The 12,460-nt window shown below is 44.4% G+C and overlaps 1 long non-coding RNA gene across 2 annotated transcripts in view; it reads left to right on the plus strand.

Moving 5' to 3' along the window:
• The first annotated feature begins 9,196 nt into the window (after positions 1-9,196).
• LOC130297311 (uncharacterized) overlaps positions 9,197-12,460 on the plus strand; it is a 152,118-nt gene continuing 148,854 nt past the window's right edge. For both annotated transcript variants that reach the window (XR_008849476.1, XR_008849477.1), the window contains exon 1: positions 9,197-9,289. This is a non-coding gene — a long non-coding RNA (uncharacterized LOC130297311). The remainder of the gene's footprint in view (positions 9,290-12,460) is intronic.

Raw genomic sequence — 12,460 nt, forward strand, 5'->3', positions numbered from 1 at the left:
ATAATTCCTAATGAACGCCGCTCGCCTCCCACCACTTCGGCGCGGAACAGATGTAAGCCATCTCCCGGAATTGAGTCTTCGACAGGACTAATGACTCTGGCAGAGGCAGCGAGTGGTGGAGGTGCAGCGACGTTGTGACAGCTCCGCCTAGCACATGACAGCGCCCAGCTGGAGGGTGTCGGAGAGTGGCAGCAGAGGCTGCTGTTTATGTTTTATAGGACATTGTTATGACCCTACTAATTGTGCGCTTGTTTCTTTTACTGGGAGTGAGGAAAGGATTATGACTGATGGGCTTTGTGACATGCAACCCAGCTCAGCACAGCTCAATCCTGTACCACAGTTAACCCTATTGTCGGGATGGAAATTTAGCTAAGACTTGTTGCTTTAAAGGGGTACTCCGGTGGAAAACTTTTTCTTTAAATCAACTGGTGCCAGAAAGTTAAACAGATTTGTAAATTACTTCTATTAAAAAATCTTAATCCTTCCAGTACTTATTAGCTGCTGAATACTACAGAGGAAATTCTTTTCTTTTTGGAACACAGAGCTCTCTGCTGACATCATGACCACAGTGCTCTCTGCTGACACCTCTGTCCATTTTAGGAACTGTCCAGAGCAGCATATGTTTGCTATGGGGATTTTCTCCTGCTCCGGACAGTTCCTAAAATGGACAGAGATGTCAGCAGAGAGCACTGTGCTCGTGATGTCAGCAGAGAGCTCTGTGTTCCAAAAAGAAAAGAATTTCCTCTGTAGTATTCAGCAGCTAATAAATACTGGAAGAATTAAGATTTTTTTAATAGGAGTAAAATTTACAAATCTGCTTTACTTTCTTGCACCAGTTGATTCCACCGGAGTACCCCTTTAAGAGACCTCTGAAGCCACACGAAGGCTGAGCGGTCATGGATAACCACATGGTGACATGGACACTTTATGGCTTTCTTACTGGAAGTCCATAGTTTAGGCGTGGGAATACAAAACTCACATTTCCTGGCGATCCCTGCAGCACATTGCAGGCGATAAAATTGTTGCAGGGTTTCACTATGTTGGCATAACACCGGCCTCTTCACCGCACCACTCTGGGTAAGACGGGTAAACATAGTATTCATATGGCTTTGTGCCACAATCATTTCTCACTTAACTTTGTTGGCGACTGTTGGTATATTGTACACTCCGGCATCCATTGGCTCACACACTTTTTATTTTTTTTTTATTTTTTTTTAACCATTTAAGCAGCAGACACTGGTTGCCACTAGCAACCACCTTAACCTTTTAAAGGGGTTATCCAGGAAAACAACTTTTTTTTATTTTTATTAAATAAATATATATATATATGTATATATCTCAACTGGCTCCAGAAAGTTAAACAGATTTTTAAATTACTTCTATTATTTTTATTTTTTTTATCCTTTCAGTACTCATGAGCTGCTCAAGTTGAGTTGTTCTTTTCTGTCTAAGTGCTCTCTGATGACACGTGTCTCAGGAACTGTCCAGAGTAGAAGCAAATCCCCATAGCAAACATCTACTCTGCAGTTCCCGAGACAAGCAGAGATGTCAGCAGAGAGCACTGTTGCCAGACAGAAAACAACAACTCAACTTCAGCAGCTGATAAGTACTGGAAGGATTAAGATTTTTTTTTTTTTATAGAAGTAATTTAACTTTCTGGAGCCAGTTGATATACATAAAAAAAATTGAAATAAATAAAGTTTTTTCCTGGAATACTCTTTAACTACAGAACATGCTTCACATGCAATGCACTGTATCAACCAGGACACCAACTTCAACTTGAAATGTCTCGGTGCCACATTCTTCATTCATCTGCACAGGTTGGGTGACATTTTCATGGGTTAGATGCGTATTAGTCAGCAAACCTGACATAACATGGGTGACCTCACATGACTGCTTGGTGACATTGGTGACATCACATGACTGCTTGGTGACATCACATCTATCACTGCTGAGGGACCCTATCACCAGACATTGTATGCCACACAATTATCATCATTTACTTCATTAGACTTTTTTGGGGGAGATTTATCAAAACCTGTCCTGAGGAAAAGTTGCTGAGTTGCCCATAGCAACCAATCAGATCACTACTTTCATTTTTAAGAAGGCCGCTGCAAAATGAAAGAAGAGATCTGATTGGTTGCTATGGGCAACTTTTCCTCAGGACAGGTTTGGAGGGAGGGATCCCCAGCGATCAGACATCTTATCCTTTAGATAAGGGATGAGATGTCTAGGGGTGGAGTACCCCTTTAAGTTTAATAGAAGATTCTTACCAGGCTCTGGTCAGGTCTTCACCATTGGTATGGCCGGATGGACCCTTGAGACGTCTCGGAGACAGTCTTGCTTGACCAAGAATGAGATTCCACCCACCAGCACCCCTCAGGTTTTCACTTCCATCTTCTCCGGCCTCCTGAGCAGAGGACAGTCCGGTGCGCAGACATCCGCTCTCTTGCACCTCCACCATGGCTCACTCCGCTTTCTCTCGAGGTTGGTTGCTCCTAGCAACAACATCATGGCGCCTCAGCAGAAGTGACTTCTTTACACTCGGGCACTTGGCAAAAGGACATCCAACATTTCCTTCTCCTATACCCCAAAATGGTTACCCTCATGCTGGACATAGACGAGCACCTTGGCCTTCGGTATAGTAACCACTTGGCATGGACACCTGTCTTTTTTGTTTAGTAGCCTCCCATAATGCATTGTGCAAACCTTCAGTTGTATACTATTTACTTTGCACAGGAGCATTTTATCCGTGTCCTCTGCAGTTGGGCCTACGAATCCTCCTGAACCACCTCGGGCTCCTCCATGGTTTCCTTACACACTTGTGGCTGCTCCAGTACCTCAAGCAGCTGAACCCAATCCGCCATTATCAAACTACAGCAGGTACCGTCACCAGTCCTCTTGGGTCAGACCACCTGTCTGTCTATCAGGTCCATGCTCCCTGCATAGGGTTGCCACCTTTCTGTCAAAAAAAAAATACAGGCCATGGTTATTTGCATAATTAATTATATATGCGTGACATCACAGGATACACATATGCTTTTCTGACCCCTATAACTTTTTTATTTCTACATATACGGGCCTGTATGAGGGCTCGTTTTTTGCACCCCGATTGGTAGTTTTTAACAGGACCATTTCTGTTTTGATGGGACTTTTTGATTGCTTTTTTAACCCCTTCCCGCTATAAGACATATGCATACGTCATGAGCGGGCTCCCGCGATAGAACGCGGGGTCATGTGCTGACCCCGCGTCATATCGTGTCGGTCCCGGCGGCCATCAACGGCCGGGACCCGCAGCTAATGCCAGACATCACCGATCGCGGTGATGCCCGGTATTAACCCTTCAACTTTGATCGTCGCATCTAAAGTGAAAGTAAACTTTGCCGGTTAACTCAGTGGAGCTGTGCGGGACCGCCGTGATGAAATCGCGATTAGCTTGCTAAACAGCTGGAGGGCCCCTACCTGCCTCCTCGCTGTCCGATCGGCCAATTACTGCTCCGTGTCTGAGATCCAGACAGGAGCAGTCGAGCGGCGATAACACTGATCAATGCCCGGCTATTGCCTGGCAGTGATCTGTGTAGAAGATCAGTGTGTGCAGTGTTATAGCCCCTTATGGGACTTATAACACTGCAAAAAAAAAAGTGAAAATAAAGTGTTAATAAAGATCATTTAACCCCTTCCATAATAAGTCAGAATCACCCCCCTTTTCCCTGTAAAAAAATTCCAAAGTCCAAAATAGCGTATTTTTGGTCATTTGATCAAAAAGTCCAATCAAAACAAAATGATACCAATAAAAACGTCAGATCACGGCGCAAAAAAATGAGCCCTCATACCGCCCTGTACGCAGAAAAATTTAAACAGTTACAGGGGTCAGAAGATGACATTTTTAAACATATACATTTTCCAGCACGTAGTTATGATTTTTTTCAGAAGTGCGACAAAATCAAAGCTATATAAGTAGGGTATCATTTTAACCGTATGGACCTACAGAATAAAGATCCGGTGTCATTTTTACCGAAAAATGTACTACGTAGAAACGGAAGCCCCCAAAAGTTACAAAATGGCGTTTTTTTTCTTCAATTTTGTCGCACAATGATTTTTTTCTGTTTCGCCGTGGATTTTTGGGTAAAATGACTAATGTCACTGCAAAGTAGAATTGGTGACGCAAAAAATAAGCCATCATATGGATTTTTAGGTGGAAAATGTAAAGCGTTATGATTTTTAGAAGGTAAGGAGGAAAAAATGAAAATGGAATAAACGGAAAATACCCTGCGTCATTAAGGGGTTAAATTAAATTCAGGAGTTGAAGTTAGCGTTTAACTACAACTCCCAGCATGCCCTGATACAGCCTGCGGCTCATCAGCTGCCCCCAAATGAAAACTACAACTCCCAGCATGTTGGACTATGTAGTAGTATATGGTATAGATCAGTGTTTTCCAACCAGGGGGGCCTCCAGCTGTTGCAAAACTACAACTCCCAGCATGTTGGACTATGTAGTAGTATATGGTATAGATCAGTGTTTTCCAACCAGGGGTGCCTCCAGCTGTTGCAAAACTACAACTCCCAGCATGCCCAGACAGCCGTTGGCTGTCTGGGCATGCTAGGAGTTGTAGTTTTGCAACAGCTGGAGGCACTCTGGTTGGGAAACACTGGTACAGGTTATGGTGCAATCATTTTCTTGCCCAAAGCACTCTACCCCCATATGTGACAAATTTGGGGGGGTAACTGATTTGTAGGGTTTGACATCCTCAGAGGGTTGGCACGGCACAAATCGCAGTCCAAACACAGCAATGTTCATTTACACTTTCACCTTTATTCATCCACAGAAAAGTCCTTAGCAACCAATCAGATCGCTTCTTTCATTTTTGAAAAGGCCTCTGCAAAATGAAAGAAGCGATCTGATTGGTTGCTATGGGCAACTCAGAAACTTTTCCTCTGGACAGGTTTTGATAAATCTCCCCCGGTGTCCCTAACAATAAGGCTATGATCACACGGTCGCATTTCCGTGCGGAATTCGGCCAGAAATTCAGCTGTGGTGACCACGGGGTGTTGCAGTGAGTGATGGTATTAACCCTTGGGGCAAGATGTTGTTAACCCCCTAGTGTTCGTGACGCCAGGATGTGGTTGTTTGGTGTAGGGCACTGCCGACAACCAACCCCTTAACGACGCAGGACGTAAATGTACGTCCTGGTGAGCTGGTACTTAACGCACCAGGACGTACATTTACGTCCTATGCATCGGAGCGATGCTCGCGTCATGCGCGGCAGGTCCCGGCTGCTGAAAGCAGCCAAGGACTTGCCCGTAACGGCAGACATCCGTGATCACGCGGATGTCCGTCATTAACCCCTCAGATGCCGTGATCAATACACATCTGCAGCATCGCGGTACTTTGAATGGATAATCGGATCGCCCGCAGCGCTGCCGCGGCGAACCGATCATCCTGCACGGCAGACTGAGGTCCCCTCACCTGGCTTCGCTGCCTTCCCATTTACGTCCTGTGCATAACCGCGGGCATCGGAGCGATGCCCGTGTCATGCACGGCTGATCCCGGCTGCTGATCGCAGGCGTCCGCCATTAACCCCTCAGGTGCCGGGATCAATACAGATCCCGGCATCTGCGGCAGTGCGTGATTTGAATGAATGATCGGATCGCCCGCAGCGCTGCTGCGGGGATCCGATCATTGATAACGCCGCACGGAGGTCCCCTCACCTTCCTCCGTCCGGCTCCCGGCGTCTCCTGCTCTGGTCTGAGATCGAGCAGACCAGAGCAGGAGATGACCGATAATACTGATCTGTTCTATGTCCTATACATAGCACTGAACAGGATTAGCAATTGAATGATTGCTATAAATAGTCCCCTATGGGGACTATTAAAGTGTAAAAAAAAAAGTTTTAAAAAGTAAAAAAAAAATTAAGTGAAAAACACCCTCCCCCAATGAAAATGTAAATTTTCCCATTTTCCTTATTTCACCCTCAAAAAGTGTAAAAAAATATTTTATATACATATTTGGTATTGCTACATGTGTAAATATCCCAACTATTAAAATAAAATGTTATTTATACCGTACGGTGAACGGCGTGAATGTAAAAAAAAAAAAAAAAAGTCCAAAATAGCTGCTTTTTTATAACATTTTATTCCAAAAAAAAAAATAATAATAATAAAAATAAAGTATTAAAAGTTTTATATAAGCAAATATGGTATCAATAAAAAGTACAGATCACGGCACAAAAAATTAGCCCTCATCCCGCCGCTTATACGGAAAAATTAAAAAGTTATAGGTCTTCCAAATAGGGGGATTTTAAACGTACTAATTTGGTTAAACAGTTTGCGATTTTTTTTAAGCGCAACAGTAGTAGAAAAGTATGTTATCATGGGTATCATTTTAATCGTATTGATCCAAAGAATAAAGAACACGTCATTTTTACCATAAATTGTACGGCGTGAAAACCAAACCTTCCAAAATTTGCAAAACTGCGGTTTTCTTTTTAATTTCCCTACACAAATAGTATTTTTTTTTGGTTGCGCCATACATTTTATGGTAAAGTGAGTGGTGGCATTACAACGGACAACTGGTCGCGCAAAAAACAAGCCCCATACTAGTCTGTGGATGAAAATATAAAAGAGGTTTGATTTTTTTTTTTGAAGCCGAGGAGGAAAAAAAATAAAAAAACGAAAAATACAATTGTCTGAGTCCTTAACCCCTTAAGGACTCAGGGTTTTTCCGTTTTTGCACTTTCGTTTTTTCCTCCTTACCTTTTAAAAATCATAACCCTTTCAATTTTCCACCTAAAAATCCATATTATGGCTTATTTTTTGCGTCACCAATTCTACTTTGCAGTGACATTAGTCATTTTACCCAAAAATGCACGGCGAAACGGAAAAAAAAATCATTGTGCGACAAAATCGAAGAAAAAAACGCCATTTTGTAACTTTTGGGGGCTTCCGTTTCTACGCAGTGCAGATTTCGGTAAAAATTACACCTTATCATTATTCTGTAGGTCCATACGGTTAAAATGATACCCTACTTATATAGGTTTGATTTTGTCGCACTTCTGTAAAAAATCATAACTACATGCAGGAAAATTTATACGTTTAAAAATGTCATCTTCTGACTCCTATAACTTTTTTATTTTTCCACGTACGGGGCGCTATGAGGACTCATTTTTTGCGCCGTGATCTGAAGTTTTTATTGGTATGATTTTTGTTTTGATCTGACTTTTTATTCATTTTTTAATGTTATAAAAAGTGACCAAAATACGCTTTTTTGGACTTTGGAATTTTTTTGCGCGTACGCCATTGACCGTGCGGTTTAATTAATGATATATTTTTATAGTTCGTACATTTACGCACGCGGCGATACCACATATGTTTATTTATTTATTTTTTTACACTGTTTTATTTTTTTTATGGGAAAAGGGGGGTGATTCAAACTTTCATTAGGGAAGGGGTTAAATGACCTTTATTAACACTTTTTTTTTTAAATTCTGCCTGTAAGGGACACTGCCTGTAAGGGACCTGTAACACTGCACACACTGATCATTGTTATCCCATAGGGACCTATAACACTGCACACACTGATCTCTCATCCTGATCACAGGCGTGTATTAACACGCCTGTGATCAGCATTATCGGCGCTTGACTGCTCCTGCCTGGATCTCAGGCACGGAGCAGTCATTCGTCGATCGGACACCGAGGAGGCAGGTAAGAGCCCTCCCGGTGTACGATCAGCTGTTCGGGACGCCGCGATTTCACCGCGGCTGTCCCGAACAGCCCGACTGAGCAGCCGGGATACTTTCAGTTTCACTTTAGAAGCGGCGGTCAGCTTTGACCGCGATCGGCGATGTGTGGTATTAGCCGCGGGTCCCGGCCGTTGATTAGCGCCGGGACCCACGCGATATGATGCGGGATCGCGGCGCGATCCCGCTTCATATCGCGGGAGCCGGCGCAGGACGTAAATATACGTCCTGCGTCGTTAAGGGGTTAAAGGGGAACTCTGCCCCTAGACATCTCATCCCCTATCCAAAGGATAGGGGATGAGATGTCTGATCGCAGGGGTCCCTCCGCTGAGGACCCCCACAATATAGCATGCGGCACCCACTTGTTTCTGCTCCGGAAGCGCTGGAGGGTCTGGGTCTTGACCACCGGAACGGAAGTCCGTGATGTCACGACTCCGCCCCCCGTGTGATGTCACGCCCCGTCCCCTCAATGCAAGTCTATGGAAGGGGCCGTGATGTCACGACTCCGCCCCCATGTGACATCACTCCCCGTCCCCTTAATGCAAGTCTATGGGAGGGGGCGTGACTACAGTCACGCCCCCTCCCATAGACTTGCATTGAGGGGACGGGGTGTGACGTCACAGACTTCCGTTCCGGTGGTCGGGACCCAGACCCTCCAGCGCTTTAGAAGCAGAAACAGGTGGGTGCCGCATGCTATATTGTGGGGGTCCCCAGCGGCGGGACCCCTGCGATCAGACATCTTATCCCCTATCCTTTGGAGGCGGAGTACCCCCTTTAAGGCCCGAATGGGCTGAGTCCTTAAGGGGTTAAATGAGAGTCCAAAGCAGAGTTTTGATGCAACTGGAACTTTACTGAAGGAGGCAGAAAACAGTCTTTACTAATAGCCAACTTCCACAGAGGTGACCGGGACACAGGGAATAGAGATGAGCGAACTTACAGTAAATTCGATTCGTCACGAACTTCTCGGCTCGGCAGTTGATGACTTTTCCTGCATAAATTAGTTCAGCTTTCAGATGCTCCGGTGGGCTGGAAAAGGTGGATACAGTCCTAGGAAAGAGTCTCCTAGGACTGTATCCACCTTTTCCAGCCCACGGGAGCACCGGAAAGCTGAACTAATTTATGCAGGAAAAGTCATCAACTGCCGAGCCGAGAAGTTCGTGACGAATCGAATTTACTGTAAGTTCGCTCATCTCTAACAGGGAACCTCTCAGGCTTGCTTGGACTTGTAGTTATTATACTGATGATGGAGGCCACTGTTATCACTTTGGTAGGGACAGTAGAGGCCTGACTTGTACTCACACATTAGATGTGGCTGCAGGTTATAGGCTTTGGGCCTAGATATTCTGGACTGGACTTGAACAGAACTGGTTCTTATGGGTCCAGGAGAAAAGAGACCTTATGTGGAGACTACAGACCCTTATATATTAGGGGGGCTGGACTAAAGCCCATTGGTAGCTGGTTGCCTGGTTACCTGTGCCCAAGGAATTCTGGGTATATCATGTGATCACACATCACATGACGCATCACCTGATCTTAGGAAGGTCCTATACAGGGTAAATATCCTAATAACCTTTTATATATAGTTTACATTCACTGTACAATACTTATAATTCATGTACATACTTAATATACAACAATAATACCATAATAACTTATGGGGGAACCCTGCAGGAGAGCCCTAGGGACCTGAGGGACTCTACCTGAGGGGACTTAAGGACTGTACAGAACCGTGTTCATGGACACCACACAGCCAACATTTGAAGCCCATGGGGGGGGGGGGGGGAGATTTATCAAAACCTGTGCAAAGCAAAAGTTGCCCATAGCAACCAATCAGGTCGCTTCTTTCAGTTTGCAGAGGCCTTGTTAAAAATGGTTGGTTGCTATGGGCAACTGGGCAACTTTTCCTCTGGGCAGATTTTGATAAATCTCCCTCATTATGTTTAATGGAATTCTGCTGCCTCATTAAGGGCTGGGTTCACATCACGTTTTCTCCCATACGGGAGCGCATACGGCAGGGGGGAGCCAAAACCTCGCGCTCCCGTATGCTTTCGTATGCGCTCCCGTATGTCATTCATTTCAATGAGCCGGCCGGAGTGAAACGTTTGGTCCGGTCGGCTCATTTTTGCGCCGTATGCGCTTTTTCCCCGGACCTAAAACTGTGTTCAACCACGGTTTTAGGTCCGGTTGTAAAAGCGCATACGGCGCAAAAATGAGCCGACCGGACCAAACGTTTCACTCCGGCCGGCTCATTGAAATGAATGACATACGGGAGCGCATACGAAAGCATACGGGAGCGCGAGGTTTTGGCTCCCCCCCTGCCGTATGCGCTCCCGTATGGGAGAAAACGTGATGTGAACCCAGCCTCACACAAGGGAATTTCTGTGGTGGATATTCTGCTGCAGAAATTCTGCATTCCGTAAAAATTAAAAACCTTTAGGGTGCATTCCCACCTGGTGTATTTGCTGCTGCGTATTTTCCTACCCATTGACTTCAATGGGAAAATTAAATACGCAGCAGCAAATACGCCAGATGGGAACGTACCTTTTAAAGTTTGCGGAATTGCGGGCAGAATCCCATTAAACTCAATGGGGGCTTAAATTTCAGCCGAATTCTGTGTTTCTGGCCGAATTTCCCAATTCCCTTAAGCAAGCTTTGCGACTATTCCACCGTGTGAACATTGCCTCAGGGTCTATTCACATGGCGGAATTTCAACTTGCGGAATTCCACCTCAAATTGAAGCCCATAGACTTCTATGGGATTCCGCACTCCCATGGGAGTGCGGAATCCCATAGAAGTCTATGGGCTTTAATTTGAGGCGGAATTCTCCAAGCTGCATAGATGCTACAATAAACTGTACAGAAAAATAAGACAACCATATACTGCATGCATAGCCAGTGCCACAAAAGCAAAATATAATGCAAACTTTTTTTTTTTTTTTTTTTTTTTAAATCAACTGGAGCCAGAAAGTTAAACAGATTTGTAAATTACTTCTATTAAAAAATCTTAATCCTCCCAGTACTTATTAGCTGCTGAATACTACAGAGGAAATTCTTTTCTTTTTGGAACGCAGAGCTCTCTGCTGACATCCTGAACACAGAGCTCTCTGCTGACATCTCTGTCCATTTTAGGAACTGTCCAGAGCAGAATATGTTGTCTATGGGGATTTTCTCCTACTCTGGACAGTTCTTAAAATAGACAGAGGTGTCAGCAGTGAGCACTGTGGTCGTGATGTCAGCAGAGAGCTCTGTGTTCCAAAAAGAAAATAATTTCCTCAGCTAATAAGTACTGGAAGGATTAAGATTTTTTAATAGAAGTCATTTACAAATCTGTTTAACTTTCTGGCACCAGTTGATTGAAAATAAAAAATAAAAAAGTCTTTCACCGGAGTAACCCTTTAAACTCATAATCACACATGCACTACTACTTGGAGAATTGGTTATGCAAAAAGACCCAATAGACTGAGGAGGACCTCATGGGCATCAAAATTTTTTTTCCATATATTTTTGGAACACGAAGTCTCCTTTTCCTGCTATAGCTTTGTACTTTTCCTGCCTGGGCGTCAAGTCTAGATTAGTGCAAATAATTGTAAATTTTTCTCATCAGCCACAGAAGGCCGAAGCCTCATTTGTGGCTTCATTAAGCCGGGGGGAAGAGGACAATGGGGCTGTCTATGTGACATGTGCCAACCCAAGGCTGAATTCCATTAGTTTATGCATGCATATCAATCAGTGCTTTCTAAGGATTTATAACCTAGAACAACCGAGTCTTTGGAGGCCTCAGAAATCTCATGATCCAAGATGGTTGGGCCTCTTAGGCCCCACGAGCTGCTGGATGGGCAGCACCCATGTATATGTTCTAAGTACAGTGGTCCCTCAAGTTACAATATTAATTGGTTCCGGGACGACCATTGTATGTTTAAACCATTGTATGTTGAGACTAGAACTCTATGGAAACCTGGTAATTGGTTCCAAAGCCCCAAAATGTCATCCGAAAATAGGAAAAAGTGAGAATTAAAGAAAAATAAGTAGATAACTAATATAGATAAAGCAAATCCTTACATATAAAAGTAATAAAGATTTGCTGGGAGCTGTAATCACTGTCTATTTCAGTGTTTTCCAAGCAGGGAGCCTCCAGCTGTTGCAAAACTACAACTCCCAGCATGCTGGGAGTTGTAGTTTTGCAACAGCTGGGGGCACCCTGCTTGGGAAACATTGGTCTATGTATAGGACAGGAGCTTCTTCGGGGTCCTGTACAGTACACAGTGTCCTAAAAAAGTAGCATGGAGCCGCCCTCACCTGGTGTCCAAAGGAGCAGCTAATCCTGGTACAGGTAAAGTGTACAGTACATGTACACCCTGTACTGTAGGGGGCGCTATCAGACACCAGTCAGTGCATACACTTCAGTAATACAGGTAAAGAGTACAGAACATGTAGTACCTCCCTGTACTGTAGGGGGCGCTACCAGACACCAGTTAGTGCATACACTTCAGTAATACAGGTAAAGAGTACAGAACATGTAATACCTCTCTGTACTGTAGGGGGCGCTATCAGACACCAGTCAGTGCATGCACTTCAGTAATACAGGTAAAGAGTAGTGCAGAACATGTAATACCTCTCTGTACTGTAGGGGGCGCTACCAGACACCAGTCAGTGCATGCACTTCAGTAATTCAGGTAAAGAGTACAGAACATGTAATACCTCCCTGTAATGTAGGTGGCGCTACCA

The sequence above is a fragment of the Hyla sarda genome, chromosome 13 (genome assembly GCF_029499605.1).
Source record: "Hyla sarda isolate aHylSar1 chromosome 13, aHylSar1.hap1, whole genome shotgun sequence".
NCBI classification, from domain to species: Eukaryota; Metazoa; Chordata; class Amphibia; order Anura; family Hylidae; genus Hyla; species Hyla sarda.